This window comes from Suncus etruscus, chromosome 3, assembly GCF_024139225.1.
Source record: "Suncus etruscus isolate mSunEtr1 chromosome 3, mSunEtr1.pri.cur, whole genome shotgun sequence".
NCBI classification, from domain to species: domain Eukaryota; kingdom Metazoa; phylum Chordata; class Mammalia; order Eulipotyphla; family Soricidae; genus Suncus; species Suncus etruscus.
The window spans coordinates 99970851-99986158 of record NC_064850.1 but is presented as its reverse complement, the minus strand read 5'-3'; positions in this window follow the sequence as shown (position 1 = coordinate 99986158).

Here is a 15308-nt window from a genome sequence, read left to right as displayed (position 1 = left end):
GGAACACACAAATCTTGTAGTGCAATGAGACCTTACACCCTGAACATTGACATAAAGACCTGGCACAGGCCTCAGAAGAATGGGCATTCTCCATTTACCCCTTGATCTACAGAAGACATTTACAAAACATCCAAGGTTGTATATAACATCACCCGGAGGCATTCCTGTACCAGGGACGACCCTACAGCTGCTCTGACATTGATCTACTCAAAAGAGACACCCCTTAACACTGAGAAGACAACAAGAACAATGACCTGCTTACTGGACAGGGCTTGCTGTATTGCCCCTTTATGGTGAGGTTTGTCTATAACATCACCTGGAAGCAATCCTCTACCACGGAAGACCCTACCACTGCTCAGACATCGTCCTGCTCAAAAGAGACTTCCCTTAACACTGAGAAGACTTAACAACAACAACCTGCTTACAGAACAGGGCTTCCTGCATTCCCCTTTCATGGTGAGGTGAAACGAGTAGGCACTCCACATCATGACTTCAATGTTGGACATGCAGATTCCAGAATCTTTAATACAGAAACATGAGACCAACAACAGAGACTGTGTGATAAGTGTGTTGGCGCTACGGACAATGTCTTGGAGCGAACGATAACTTTCCTGAGGCCTAGAGCTGGTCTTATGCCAGGAAACTTCAGGGGTAGGATCTCTTTGTATTTAGGCCAAGGTTATTCCTTTCCATGCCTCTCATATTTTGGTGGGCCTATGCAAACAACAATTGCCACTCTAACACCGTTTTTACTGTGCTCCTTTGACTCTAATCCTTAAAACGCACCCACTTAAAATTTGAGGTTAACTTAAGCTAATATGCATGTACATGGAAATGTAAAAAATACTATGCCTCTAATGTTTAAGGAGTTATGTAAGTTTGATGGCTTTAGATTGCCTTGTGTGCTGTTAAGAAATATTATAATGTGCTACAATCTGGGGACTTGAGGGACAAAGTAATTGCACATGGATTCTGTTTTATTTATCTTAACTTTCTTTGGTGCAAGTTCAAAGTTAAGATATCAGCAAGGGGACTTCTTCTGATAATTATGTTATGGGTGATTGTCCTTCCACTGTAACTTTACCTTATCCTCTTTCTTTGCATCTTTTGTTCTCATAATTCATAATAAAAAATTATAACAAAAAAAAAAAAGAAAGAAAAAAAATATATCAACTCAGGTTGGACAGACTGGTATGCCTGGGACCCAGAGTCGGTCTTATGCCAATAAACCTCTGTGGTGAGGCCTTTTTTGTAATCAGGTCAAGGATTTTTTTCCATTTTCCCCATTTTTCTGGACCTATGCAGACAACGGCGATTACCACTATCACACCTTTATTATTTTTTTACTCTTATCCTTTAAGGAAAAAAAAATACAATTTACTGAACTTAAAAACAAATAATGGTGGGCCCGGAGAAATAGCACAGTGGTGTTCGCCTTGCAAGCAGTCGATCCAGGACCAAAGGTGGTTGGTTGGAATCCCGGTGTCCCATATGGTCCCCCGTGCCTGCCAGGAGCTATTTCTGAGCAAACAGCCAGGAGTAACCCCTGAGCACCGCCGGGTGTGGCCCAAAAACAAACAAACAAACAAAAAATAAACAAAAAAAAACAAATAACTGTAGTAGAATGCCTGTCTCGCATACAGACAGGGGATGAGAAGAGGGGAGGGGGTATTGTTACACTGGTGAAGGGGGATGTTCTGTTTATGACTGTAACCCAACTATGATCATATTACTTAAATAAAAATTATATTTAAAAAAATAAAAAATAAAATTTTATTGTAATTTTGAAAACTGCAATTTTCAAAAATTTAAAGATTTCAGTAAAGTTTAACAACTGAATTGGACAAGATTTCAAATAATTTTAAATACATTTTTTTTATTTATAACCAGTTAGTAACTAGAGAGATAGCTCATAGTTCTGGAATAAATACTCAATATGAAGGTGGCCTAGATTTTATACCTGGCACCACATAGTACCCCCAAAGTGTTAGGAGTGATCCCTGAACACCAAGTCAGCAACCAACTGCTAAACACTGACCTGGGATTAGAATACCACCAATCACTACTGGGTACTGTTAAAAAATAAAGGAAAGTCATTTTCAAAAAAAAAAAAATAGCAAGTCACTGAGTTAATACTGTTTATGATAATTTCCCCACAAAATATTATTTTAACCATTTCTGGTCTGAATGTAAGCGTTCTTTCATATGTTGAAAAAGTATATTGTACCAGAGAAATATTACAGAGATCAGACATAGACTTGTATATAGTTTAATGCATCATACTCATGGCATCTTAACATTACTTGATGTAATTGTGGTAGCTGAATATCACTGGGCTCTAGAGATTATCATTATCTGTCCCCAAATTGAATTTGAATAGAGGTTGAGTACTACAGGGAAAGAAGCTAAGGATTCCTGAGTATTTCTTGGGAGGCCAAAAATGTACCCAGAATTTGTGATCCATTAGTACATTGTAAAATATATGTGATGTATTATAAAAAAATGAATCACTGAAGAAGCTAATTCTTACTGACATTCCTTGTATACCAACTTAAGAAGCACCTAAAATAAATGAGGCAGTAATACATTTTTAAGTTATTCAAAATAATAACTGCATAAAATTATATATAAAATTATATATATGTATGCATTCATGTATATTACTTGTATATAACATTTGAAAATATACAATTTTCAGAATGAATTGAAGCAGAATGAATTATATAACCTTATTTTAAATTGCTCAGAGCTAGAAATAATATCAGTTTACTTAACTTCATATTATTGCATAGTAAAAATATTGTGCCATGCTTTTGTGGGGAAGTAACAGCCAATAGAATTTGGGCTTACTCCTGGCTCTGTCCTCAAAGGTCATCCTTGAAGGAATGAGGGAACCATATGGTGTTATGTGTATGGACAGAATCTGGGTACAACCATATGCAAAGCAAGTGCCCTGTCTGCTGTACTATCATTTAGTCTCATAATCGTTTTAAATTATTTTTCGTATACAACATCAGAAACAATAGAGAGTAGAATGAGATGTGTGGAATTTTAAGCTGGACATTTGTAGATTCAAATTAAATTTGTAAATATGAACCTTTAATCTTGTTTCCTCCTGAAATTCAAAAGCATATATAATATGGTACATTATTTCTCTTTCATTGAGATAGACATGAAATAATAAATTATTGGTGCTAGATAAGTAGCACAGAGAGTAGGGTGCTTGACATGCATGCAATCAGCCTGAGTTCAAGGTTCAATCCTCAGCTTTCCATATGGTCCCCCCAAGCACTGCCAGGAGTGACTCCTGAGTGAAGAGCCATGTCTGTGGTCTCCAAAAACAAAAAAAAAATTTTAAAAACTAAAAACAAAATATAATATGTATTCAGCATTACTCATTTGCTCATTATTCTATTGCACTGTTCAGCATTTACTTAACTATATTGCTGTGATACTGTGTTAGTTTTTTAAAATTCATCAGTAAACAAAATGAAAATATTATTATGTTGAGGTTATCATTATGTAGGATAAAAAGTGATAAGTATTATAAAGAAAACAAATAATGCAGAAGAAAGGTGATATGTAAGGGAGAGTAGCAATTACAATTGTGTTCACCAAGGTAATGCGATTTGAGCAGACTTCCTTCACAAAAGTGAGAAAATAAACCGTAAGGATTCTGGATGAGAATATCTCAATCAAAGTAGACAGAAAGTATGCATCCCCAAATTGGAATAATTGATGTGATTGTTCATATGTATATGAGTATTGAGGAACAATAATGGACAAAATCAGCTGAGGCTGAATCTGAGTAGGGTTTTTTTTAACAGTTTATTGCAAGGATTTGGACTCTTCGAACAATACAGAAAAATTTGGAAGGTCTAGCACAAAGAATTAAATTATTTGATCCATAATTTTAGAAGATTCTTATATAGTTGAGTATATGGGTTGTTTCCATATATTGACTATTTAAGTGTAGGAATGAGCACCTATCATTTCAAAATAAATGTTTTTGTGTTTGGAAGATAGAACCAAGAGTAGTATCACTGAGTCATATGGTAGCAACAAATATCCAAAGACAATAAAATGGGAGGACTGACACATACAATTGAGTTGGGGTTTGGGAAAAGGATTTGGGATTTGGGGGGATAGGGAGATAGTTATACAGTGGGATGGGTGTGGTGTTGAAACTGTGTGCTTATAAATCTACTATTAATAATGTTACAAAACATAGAATCACGACTTTCAAAAATATTTAAACAATGAGGTTTTGGAAAAAACAATACAAGAGAGACCAGTAAGAAACTGAACATGCCAGAGAGATAGCATGGAGGTAGTACATTTGCCTTGCATGCAGGACAGTGGTTCAAATCCGGCATCCCGTATGGTTCCCTGAGCCTGCAAAGAATGATTTCTGAGTGTAAATCCAGGAGTAACCACTGAGCACTGCCAGATTTGACCCAAAAACAAAAACAAAAACAAAAGGCAAAAAGAAACTGGATGCTACAGCTCAGGTAAGGGCTAATGGCTGGTGGTGCTTAAACCAGAATGAGAACAGAGCAACATACTTTAATGCATTTAAATGATAGCAACTTTTCTTTTGTAGAAATTTTATGTAAATTGTGATAGAAAGCAAGCAAGAAAATAATTAAAATGACTTTGATTAATGTTCTTAGACACTTGAAATAATTATTACTATTATCCTAGATCTCTTACTATTTTTGTTTAATATAGAATAAGATTAGCAAGGGTTTCACAGTACTGATGGGATGCACTTTCACAACTTATAATGCATTTGCTCAAATGCTAAGGCTGAGGATATGTTGTTAGGATAAAGTGTGAATGAGCAAATCCTTTCTTGAATGAAAAGACAAATTCTGAGTAAAAATGCATAAATTTTTCTCCTCACTTTTAATAAGCTCCATGACCATGTGAAACAATTGATAAATGCTGTGGGAAAGCTGAGACAAACAACTCTATTAATGCAGCTGTGTGAACTTTCCTACTAATGGCTTCCTATCCAGGTCCTTCTCTCCGAGAGGGTAAAATAGCTCATTTAATTTAGGAAAGCAATTTTTTCCTAAGAGTTCTTGAATCAAACATTCAAAATAAAAAAAAGTTTTGGTACTATTCAACGAGTCTTAGAGGCAATGTGAGTCACCCTATAAGATCTACATTAATTGATGTGACAATAAATTTCCAAGAGCCCTCTTCTACTGCTGTCTCTGATTGCAGGCAGCATTGAGAGTTGAAGGATGATGACATACTAGAGCTATAAGCTTCCCACAAGCATCCCAGGGACAATCTTATTGGCAGCACACTACAACCATCTGATCCAATTAATGATTAACTCTTTGAACCCACTTCAGGCTTTAATCACTTGAGTTTGGCAGGAAATGCATTTCATTAAGTTCCAGGAAAAAAAACAAGTCTAAAATAAAAAGAATCACTGAGACTTATGTTATATTATAAATTAACCAACAATGTTTTCTTTAATCTAAATTTTTATGTTTGCAACTCATTAAATTATTACGTACAAGGATATGTTTTTATATAAAGAAAACGTGCACTGTGTACTGTAAATACTTAGATAACCAAGGAAAATATTCCCAAGAACAAGTAGAAACAGTTTTTGTGTTTATGTAAATGAGGTGTATATTTGTATATGTGGTCTGAACGAGAGAGAAGCAAAACATTTATTGGCTTTCATATAGTGTTTATGAGGATCTAGCATATCATTTTATGGTTATGCCTTGTACACATCTGTTTCATGAAGAGTTATATAGCTCAAAATGAATTGGAACTGACAGAAATGAAGAAACAAATATAAAACTTAACATGTTATATAAAATACTAGTGGTAAAACATGAATTTCCAGATAAAATATAGAATGCTCCATTCAAATTTTAGTTAGAAAATGTTCTTTTCATATATAAGTATATTATTATAAATATTTTATTTTAGACTGTTAGTATTGCATACTTTAATTTAATTAGTACTATAAAATATTTACCAGTATATATACTATAAAAATACATAAATGTATATTATATTTATGTAAATATAATATATATTATATATTTGTGTATAAATAAATATATAAAATATAGTATTTTATATTTATTATTTAATTGTGTCTTAAATATTACATGGAGTATACTTAAGCTAAAAATTATTGTCTGTATATAATTTACATATAAATAAGAAAAGTATATTTTCATTCCCTTGATTAAAATAGAACATTTAGGGCAAATCAACACTTTACAGTTTACATTTTACAGAAAATTGTGAAGTTTGGACCTAAAATATAATTAAGATTTGATCTTAGGAATACTATATGGTCCCCTAAGCCCACCACCAGGAGTAATTTCTGGGTGCCGAACCAGGAGTAACTCCTGAGCATTGATGGATATTGTCCTAGAACTAAAAAATAAAAAAAGAAAAGAAAAATTTGAAGCTTGATCTATATCAATATTATTTCTAGTTAGCTATCTGTTGTTTTTTTTGACATTATTTTTTTGGGAGAACCCCACTGGTGCTTAGGGATACTCCTGGCTCTGCACTCAGGAATTACTCTTTTTGATCAGGGAACCATATGTGATACCAGAAATTGAACCTGGGTCTACCTTTTGCAAGTGCAAGCACCTTATCTGCATTACTATCTTTATGGCCGAATCTATCTGTCCTTGAGCACAATTCTAAACTTGAATCTGCTTTCCTGGTTGTCAGTTAAGTCCCTTACATGCCATTAAATCCAATTACATATGTATATACGTAATAAGTGGGGAGAGAAGCTGTGAAATATGGGGATTTCTGAAAATTAGCCTTGAATATAAAAGGAAGTCTGTTCAGAGATGTGTGTTCCCTGCTGTTATGAGTTCAGGATGAGCTAAGGAGAAAGTTATCAGGTCAAACAACCTGTTCTTACAACGTATATATTTCGAGGCTAACGGAGCCATAAACATTGCAGCCATAAACATTGCAACCGCTATCTTTACATACTTTCTGATTTAATAATGCCATGACCATTGCAACCACTATCTTTACATGATTTCTGATTTAATGATGCTACGTACCTTGTGACTGTTGTTGTCAGATACCTTGTAAAAAAAAGTCTATTGCTCTGACAATACTTCCTTGTGAGTGGTCTGTGGCTCCCAGTCTTCCCTCCTTTTCCTGAGTCTGGCCTCAAAGGCTACAGGCTGGAAGGCTGGAAGAGACCCTTACTCACCCTTGCATGGGCCTCATCAAGGGTCTCCAGCTGACAATAATAAATATTTACATATTCATATATGTACACATTCAAATATAATATATATTCAATATTTGAACATACATGTCCAAGTGTAAATATATATGAATATGTATAAATATATAATATGTATAAACATATATATATTCAAATATAAAATACCCAGCTATATAAAAATCTTCAATATGGAACAGCAAACAAAATACTACCAGTTGGGGCCTTAGCGATAGCACAGCAATAGGAATTTGCCTTGTACGCTTACAACCCAGGACAGACCCAGGTTTAATTCCTGGCATCCTATAGTCTCCCAAGCCTGGCCGGACCTATTCCAGAGTGCAAAGCCAGGGGTAATCCTTAACAGCCACTGGTTTGGCCCCCAAACCGATAGATAGATGATAGATAGATAGATAGATAGATAGATAGATAGATAGATAGATAGATAGATAGTCTTTGTTTAAAATAAATACTACCAGTTGCCACTAAATGATCACTTACCAGAAACTATATAGAATTGTCTGGTTTAAAAACATTGATGATAACTCATAGAATTCCAAGTCACTAAAAATTGAAGGCAATTTGTAGGAAAGAAAGAGTACAGCAGGAAAAGCATTTGCCTTGCACAGAGCCAACCAGGTTCAATACTCAATATCCCAAGCACCACCAGAAGTGATTCATGAGTGTAAAGCCTGGAGTAATCCCTGGCTAAACCTCCCAAACAAGAAAAAAAAAGAAAATTAAAAACAATTTGTATTCAAACTTACAAACATCATTAACAATTGTTTGGTTGTAATAACTCTAAGATCTAGATAAAAAAATTTAAAAAATAGAGGACTGTCTTATAATATACATTGTTATGAATAAATGTCAGTAGAGTTTATTTAGTCTATAATTTCTAATTTAAAATAACTGTAAGGACAAAGTTAGCATCACTGGAATAAGAAGTCACCTCTAAGGGACAAGTGCCACAGTGCAGACTGAGCCATCCTGGGAAATGTATAGACAAAAGATTCAGATCCAAGTTAGACTTTATAGATGTATGTCTCAAAGTATTGAATGTTTTATGTGAAGAATAGAAAATTCAAATGCCATCTTCATCAGGTAAATCCACCAGACTCTTCCAGAGCACCTATATTTACAGTCAACCACTGCTCTGCCAATGAAAGGTGAAGGAATAGCCCACCTGCCCTATTTTCACAATTAACCCACTGGCTCTTGGAGGCCTCAAAATGCATCACAAGTCAAGGTGCCTCTTAGTGAAGGAAAAAATTCCTGTGACATACAGGACCAGGATCAATGAACAAAACTCAACCTCCAGTTTATTTGATGATCACGTGGAGTTAGAAAGAAAGTTAAGTTGCAAGGAAGAGAAAATGCCAAGCCTGAGTTACAACCTGTAAATAAGTAGGTAGGCAACAAGGATCTACATATCACACACCTACCATGAAAAGAGTTAAAGTACACAACCCATTAATAAAAAAAAAAAGTAGTAGAAAAAGATTGAAAAAGGAATGTGAGATATTGCTAACAATGTCAAGAAAAACAATCTCAGAATTATAAGAGTTAAAAAGGAGAGAAAAAAGTGAAAGGGAAAGGATACTGATTAAAGAATAATAGCTTAGAACTTAAACAATTTGAAGATGAAGATTGGTGTATTTATGAAAGGAGTGGCAGCAAAGTATATTCAAAAGAACAACACTAAGACATCATAATCAAGTGGCAAAATTTTGTTGAATCTGAACTATATGTCTCCTTCTGGCTCTAGATTCTCATTTTATTTTAAATGATCTTTATATGGAAATTACTGATCTTGATGCTTTCAATATGCAGTCTCTAGCTTTCGGATTGTCATTTTAAGTAAAATAAATTCTGGAGTTTTTCTAGTTGGGGTCTGTTTGTCCTGGGCTTCTTGGATCTTAGTGCCTTTTAATACTCATCCCATTTCAGGGACTTCAGTGAGTTTTTCTCTTGAGTTCATTCTATACTTCTCTAATATGCTGTTATTTTCTTTTAGGCTATTTTCCACCTTTTAGTGTTTTCTACAAGTTTATTTCATCTCATTTTGAATTCCTTTATTTTTGCTCAGATGCTGTTTTGAACTTCTATTGAGGTTTTTTTTTTTAATTACCTATCATGATCTTCATTTCTGCTTGTAGTTTTCTTATTTCAGTCCTACACTACTGCTTTGCTAATTGGCTATGTTGTTGCTTTTTTGATTTTATTAAAAATCCTCAGTGCCACTAAAGTCATTGTCTTTGAATTTACTGAGCTAGTTTTTGCTGTTTTAGCCATTGTGTTCCTGTAAATTATCTATTTCAATTAAAATATTAACTTTTATTGCATTAAATTATTTTAATTTCCTTATTTACATTGGTAAATATCATATAGCAATCACCAAAACTTGACTTTTATTGTTTTATTTTCTTGATAATTTTATTTGCCATTTCTCTAAATTTTCTGGGAGCAGATAATATAAAATAAATTTTTGTGCCTACTAATGGGACAGGCTGGAGGGGGGAAAGATGAAATGAGAACATTGGTGAAGGGAAGGTCACACTGGTGGTGGGATTGATGATAGAATTTTGGATGATGGATAACTTTGTAAATCATGATTGAGTTTTAGTCATGCAATATACAACACCCTTTACCAGTGCAAGTTTTCACCAATGTCCCTTTTCCCTCCTGCTCTCCCCCTGCCTTCTCTCTCTCTTTTTCTCTTTCTCTCTCTCTTTCTCTTTCTCTCTCTCTTTCTTTCTCTCTCTCTCTCTCTCACACACCATTTTAGAAACTGTGGTTTGTATTATAGTTAGAGAGGAGTATCATGCCTATCTCTTTATCTTCCTTAAGCCCCCAATTCTTTTGCAAGGTGATCATTTCCAACAAGCATCATCATAGTGGTCCCTTCTCTGCCCTAACTACACTACCACTATTTGTGTGAAGCTCCAGACTATGGACTGGTTTTCCTGACCCTTATCTCTATTAAATATAAGCTTCTAAAAATAATAGAAGCTTGATATGAATAGAAGATTTATCTAAATCTAAATTTTCACTGCTATTCTACAGAATAAATGCTCAACTTGAAATATTACAGAACTGAATCTATATATGTGTATTATTTAACTATATATTATACTTAAAAATAGATCAAGCAGCTATGAGATTTTTATTTCTAACACTGAAGTTATCTTATAGTTATGAAAGGGGAAAATTGATTTTATCATATATCTAGGTCAAATTTGGCACCTATATTTTAATATAAAGTCAAACATTTTAAAATTTTTGTTATAGTAAGACTTTTCTTCATTTAAAATAAATCTTAACTTTTCCTGCAGTTATCATAATATTCACAATATGCTATGTCCTATGAGGAAAAAAAAAACTTTCTTAGCATAGCCCCATGATGTCTTGTTGAATGTACCTAGATTTTTCTGTTGCCTACATTTCATCAGCTCTAACATTTTTTATTATCCATTTGAAAATGTCGGTAAGTTTTCAAAGAAATTCATAAGCTATTCATAAGCTATTCATAGCTTATGCTATATAGATGACCATGAAAAGTTCAATTAGTTCAAATTTTTATTTAGTGCTGTTCTTTATTTATTGTGTCTGTTTTGTTTCATTTATAAAGAAAGCAAGATGGTTTTTATTTATAAGAATGAAATTTATATGTTTAAAAAGATTGAGAAGGGGAAGGAATATTGTGTTCAAGAGAGAATACAAGAGTGAATAGCAACAAAGATGTCATAGAGACAAACAAGTAAGACTTGTTCAAGGAAAAAATATGGGCTGGAGAAGGAAAACTATGCTTAATGCAGTTCTACTGCATTAAACAAAAATACATATGTCTATATAAATCTGATGAGAGAATTCAGGGTTAAAGCACTACCCTTGCATGTGTCCTACTCTAGTTCCATTTTGAACAAAGCAGGAGTGACCCTTGAGGAGAGTCAGAAGTTAGCCCCGAGTAAAAGTGAAATTCACTTCTGAAATAATATATATTTATATGAATATAATGTCTAAACACAAAACAATGAGTTTTACTACTTTATAGTACAGCCTGCTGTCTATAAAATTTATCAACATACTCTAAGGAACAATGATCCAAGTTACTAGTTTTTTAAAATATATTTCCTATAGTTGCAATAACAAATCATCAAAAACAATATATTAAAATGAAAGAAGTCTTTTCTCAATGGTTCTTCAAGAAGGAAGACAGAAATCAAGGTGTGAGCAGGGTTTTGTTCCAGCTAACAGTTTAGGGGAGTCTTCTAGTCCTTGTCTTCCAGCTTTTAAAACTTGTAAGCATTTTATAGCTAATGGCTACATAATTCACATTTCAGCCTCTATGACTACATTCTTTCCTTTGTGTGTCTTTTGTAATGACATATAATTAAAATGAGGACCTATTCAAATTCAATATGCATTGCTCATCTCAAAGTTATTATTTGCACATACAATGAATATTTGTTCACTGGCCCCGAGTTATAGCATTCATGATCTCAGTTCAAACTTAGTAGATATTAATATAAATATGTAGTCTATTTTACTATATTTGTCCCTCTTTTATATCCTGCTCCAGCAAATTGGTCTAAAATTGAACCAGTGTAAATTCACCAATATAAAACCTTTGCATATTAATTTATAAATTATTTTCACAGACTAGTAAGCAATATAAAGTAGCACATTTGTAGATATGCTCATTTGCATAAACTGTGAGACACTGTGTAGAATGATGAATGGTGGTTTTAAATTCTCAATTTTTCAAGAGTACATGCAATTAATTAACGATTCCAATAAGCAATTTCTTATATAAATAATTTTTAATATTACATTTGCAAATGGATGAGGACATTTATATTTGGAAGAATATAATTCATGGAGAAACATTCAAGTTTCAAATTAGGAACTATCAACTAAGTCACAGTTTAATTTGGTTTATCCAGAAACCAGACAAGATTTCTCTTTAACTTTCATTATCCACTAAAATTCTCACTTGTGTTTACTTACTCTACTCTGAAGGCAGTCTTTTTCTCAGTCATAATACTTAGTCAAGATATATTAATTTATTTTTTAAGTTGAGAAAAGAAACACATATCAAATTAAAAGAAGAATAAAATAAAAACCACTTATTTCTTAGAGAATTAAAAGCCCTCTTTATATAAGTTTGAACTTCCATAAGTTTGAACAAATGTGGAAATTAACATTTTCCTCAATACACAATATCGTTTCATTTGAATTCAGGGATGTTCAAGCCAATGTTTTCAATTTTTCCTCCAAAATCTTCTCATCAGGAACAAATGGCCTTAAATCAAATGAAAAGTTTATAGATCATTTTAACTTGTTGAGTTGTTTCCAAAGCTTTCCATCATCACAGACAATGCTGCAATGAATAAAGGGTTTTTGAATTGGAGGGTTTTTTTTTTCTTTTGTTACTCGGAGTGGGATTACTGAATTATATAGAAATTCTAATTTGAGCTTTGAAGAAATTTCCACACTGTTTTGCACATAAATTTGATGAGGTTACATTGATGAGGTTACAATAGTGTATCTGAGGTTCCTTGATGTTCCTAAAGCACATGTTTTGGCCTCTCTGCTCTAGGCCGCTGGTCTGAGGTTGTAACTCATTTTCTTTTTGTTTTCATTGATAATCAGTTAAAATTTTTATATAGTTTATGTAGTTGTCTTTCTATGAGTATTCATTGAAAATGTGAATTTTTAACTATTATCCTTGTTTTTGTTTTTATAATTAAAAATTAATTTAATATTATCTTTATTTAAGAACCTTAATTACAAACATGATTGTAGTAGAGTTTCAGTCATAAAAAGGACACCCCCCTTCACCAGCGCAACATTCCCATCACCAATGACCCCTCCTCAACATCCCCCCCCCCGCCTGTATTTGAGAGAGGCATTCTACTTATCTCACTCATAGAGACTGTCACCATAATTATCAGTGTAGTTATTTCTCTAACTGCACTCACTATTCTTTGTAATGAGCTGGTCCTTCTGGCCCTCATCTTTATTGTTGTTAACATTATTAATACTGTCATTTATTTTTCTTAAAACCCATAGGTGAGTGATAATATTCTGTGTCTATCTCTTTCCCTCTGACTTATTTCACTATGCATAAAATTTTATGTACAGCATAATAAATTTTATGTATAGGAATATTTCATGACTTTATCTCTCCTGATGAATGTATAGTATTCCATTGTGTATATTTTAGCAATTGGTCTGTTGAAGAGCATCTTGGTTGTTTCTAGACTCTGGCTATTGTAAATACCGCTACAGTAAATATAAGTGTAAGGAAAGGATTTTTGAATTGTATTTCTGTGTTTTTAGGGTGTATCCCTAGAAGTGGTACAACTGGATCATGTGGGAGCTCAATTTAAATTTTTTGAGGAATCTTTATATTGTTTTCTATAAAGGCTGGACTAGATGGCATTCCCACCAGCGTCAAATAGGAGTTTCTTTCTCTCCATATCCCTGCCAGCACAACTTGTTATTGTCCTTTGTGATGTGTGTCAGTCTTTGTGGCATGAAATGGTACCTCGTTGTTGTTTTGATTTGCATCTCCCTGATGATTAGTGATGTGGAGCATTTTTTTCATGTGCTTTTGGCCAATTGTATATTTTCTATGAGGATGTGTCTATTCCACTGATTTGAGAATCTGTATTTATTCCAATACAATGCTGTTTTAATGACTATAACTTTGTAATGCAATTTAAATTTGGTGAAAGTGATGCCTCCAGTATTCCTTTTCCCAAAGGTTTCTCTAGCTATTTGTAGGTGTTTATTGTTCCAAATAAATTTCAGGAGTGTTTAATCCACTTCTATGAAGAATATCATTGCTATCTATAAAGAAATTGCATTAGATCTGTACAATACTTTGGGGAGTATTGACATTTTAATGATGTTAATCCTACCAATTTATGAGTAGGGTATGTGTCTGAATTTCCGTGTGTTCTCTCTTATTTCTTGAAGCAGGGTTTTATAGTTTTCTTTGTATAGGTCTTTCACATCTTTAATTAAGTTGACTCCAAGATATTTGAATTTGTGTGACACTATTGTGAATGGAATTTTTTAATGTCTACTTCTTCTCTATCATTATTAATGTACAAGAAGGCCATTGATTTTTATGTGTTAATTTTGTAACCTACCACTTTGTTATATAAATCTATTGTTTCTAGAAGCTTTTTGGTAGAGTCTTTTGGGTTTTCTAAATATAGTATCATGTCATCTGCAAACAATGAGAGATTAAATTCTTCCTTTCCTATCTGGGTGCCCTTAATATCTTTTTCTTGCCTAATTGCTATGGAAAGAACTTCCAGCACTATGTTGAATAGGAGTGGTGGAGAGTGCAGCCTTGTCTTGTACCAGATTTTAGAGGAAAGGCTTTTAGTTTATCTCCATTGAGAATTAATCTTTGCCATTAGCTTGTGGTAGATGGCCTTGACTATATTGAGAAAAGTTTCTTTCATTTCATATTGATGAGTGTTTTTATCAAGAATTGGTGTTGGACCTTATTGAATGCTTTCTCTGCATCTATTGATATGATTATATGGTCTTTATTTTTTAGATATGGTATATTATGTTGATTGATTTATGTATGTTAACTATCATTCCTGGAATGAAACCTACTTGGTCATGTTTTATGAACTTCGTGATGAGGTGGTTGAATCTTATTTGCTAGAATTTTGTTTAGGATCTTTGCATCTGTGTTCGTCAGGAATATTAGTCTGTAGTTCTTTTTTTGCAGTATCTTTGGTTTTGGTTTCCAGGTGATGTTAGCTTCATAAAAACTATTTGAGAGTGTTCCTGATTCTTTAATTTCATGAAAGAGCCTAATAAGTATTGGTAGGAGTTCCTTTTGAAAGGTCTGAAAGAATTAGTTAGTGAATTCATTTGGGCCTGGACTTTTGCTCTGGAGAAGAATTTTGATTATCTTTTTAATTTTTTCTGTAGGAATGTGTGTGTGGATATGCTAGATCATCCTGGTTGAATAGTATTAGAATATTAGAATCCAAAAATTTATTCATTTCTTCCAGGTTCTCATGTTTCA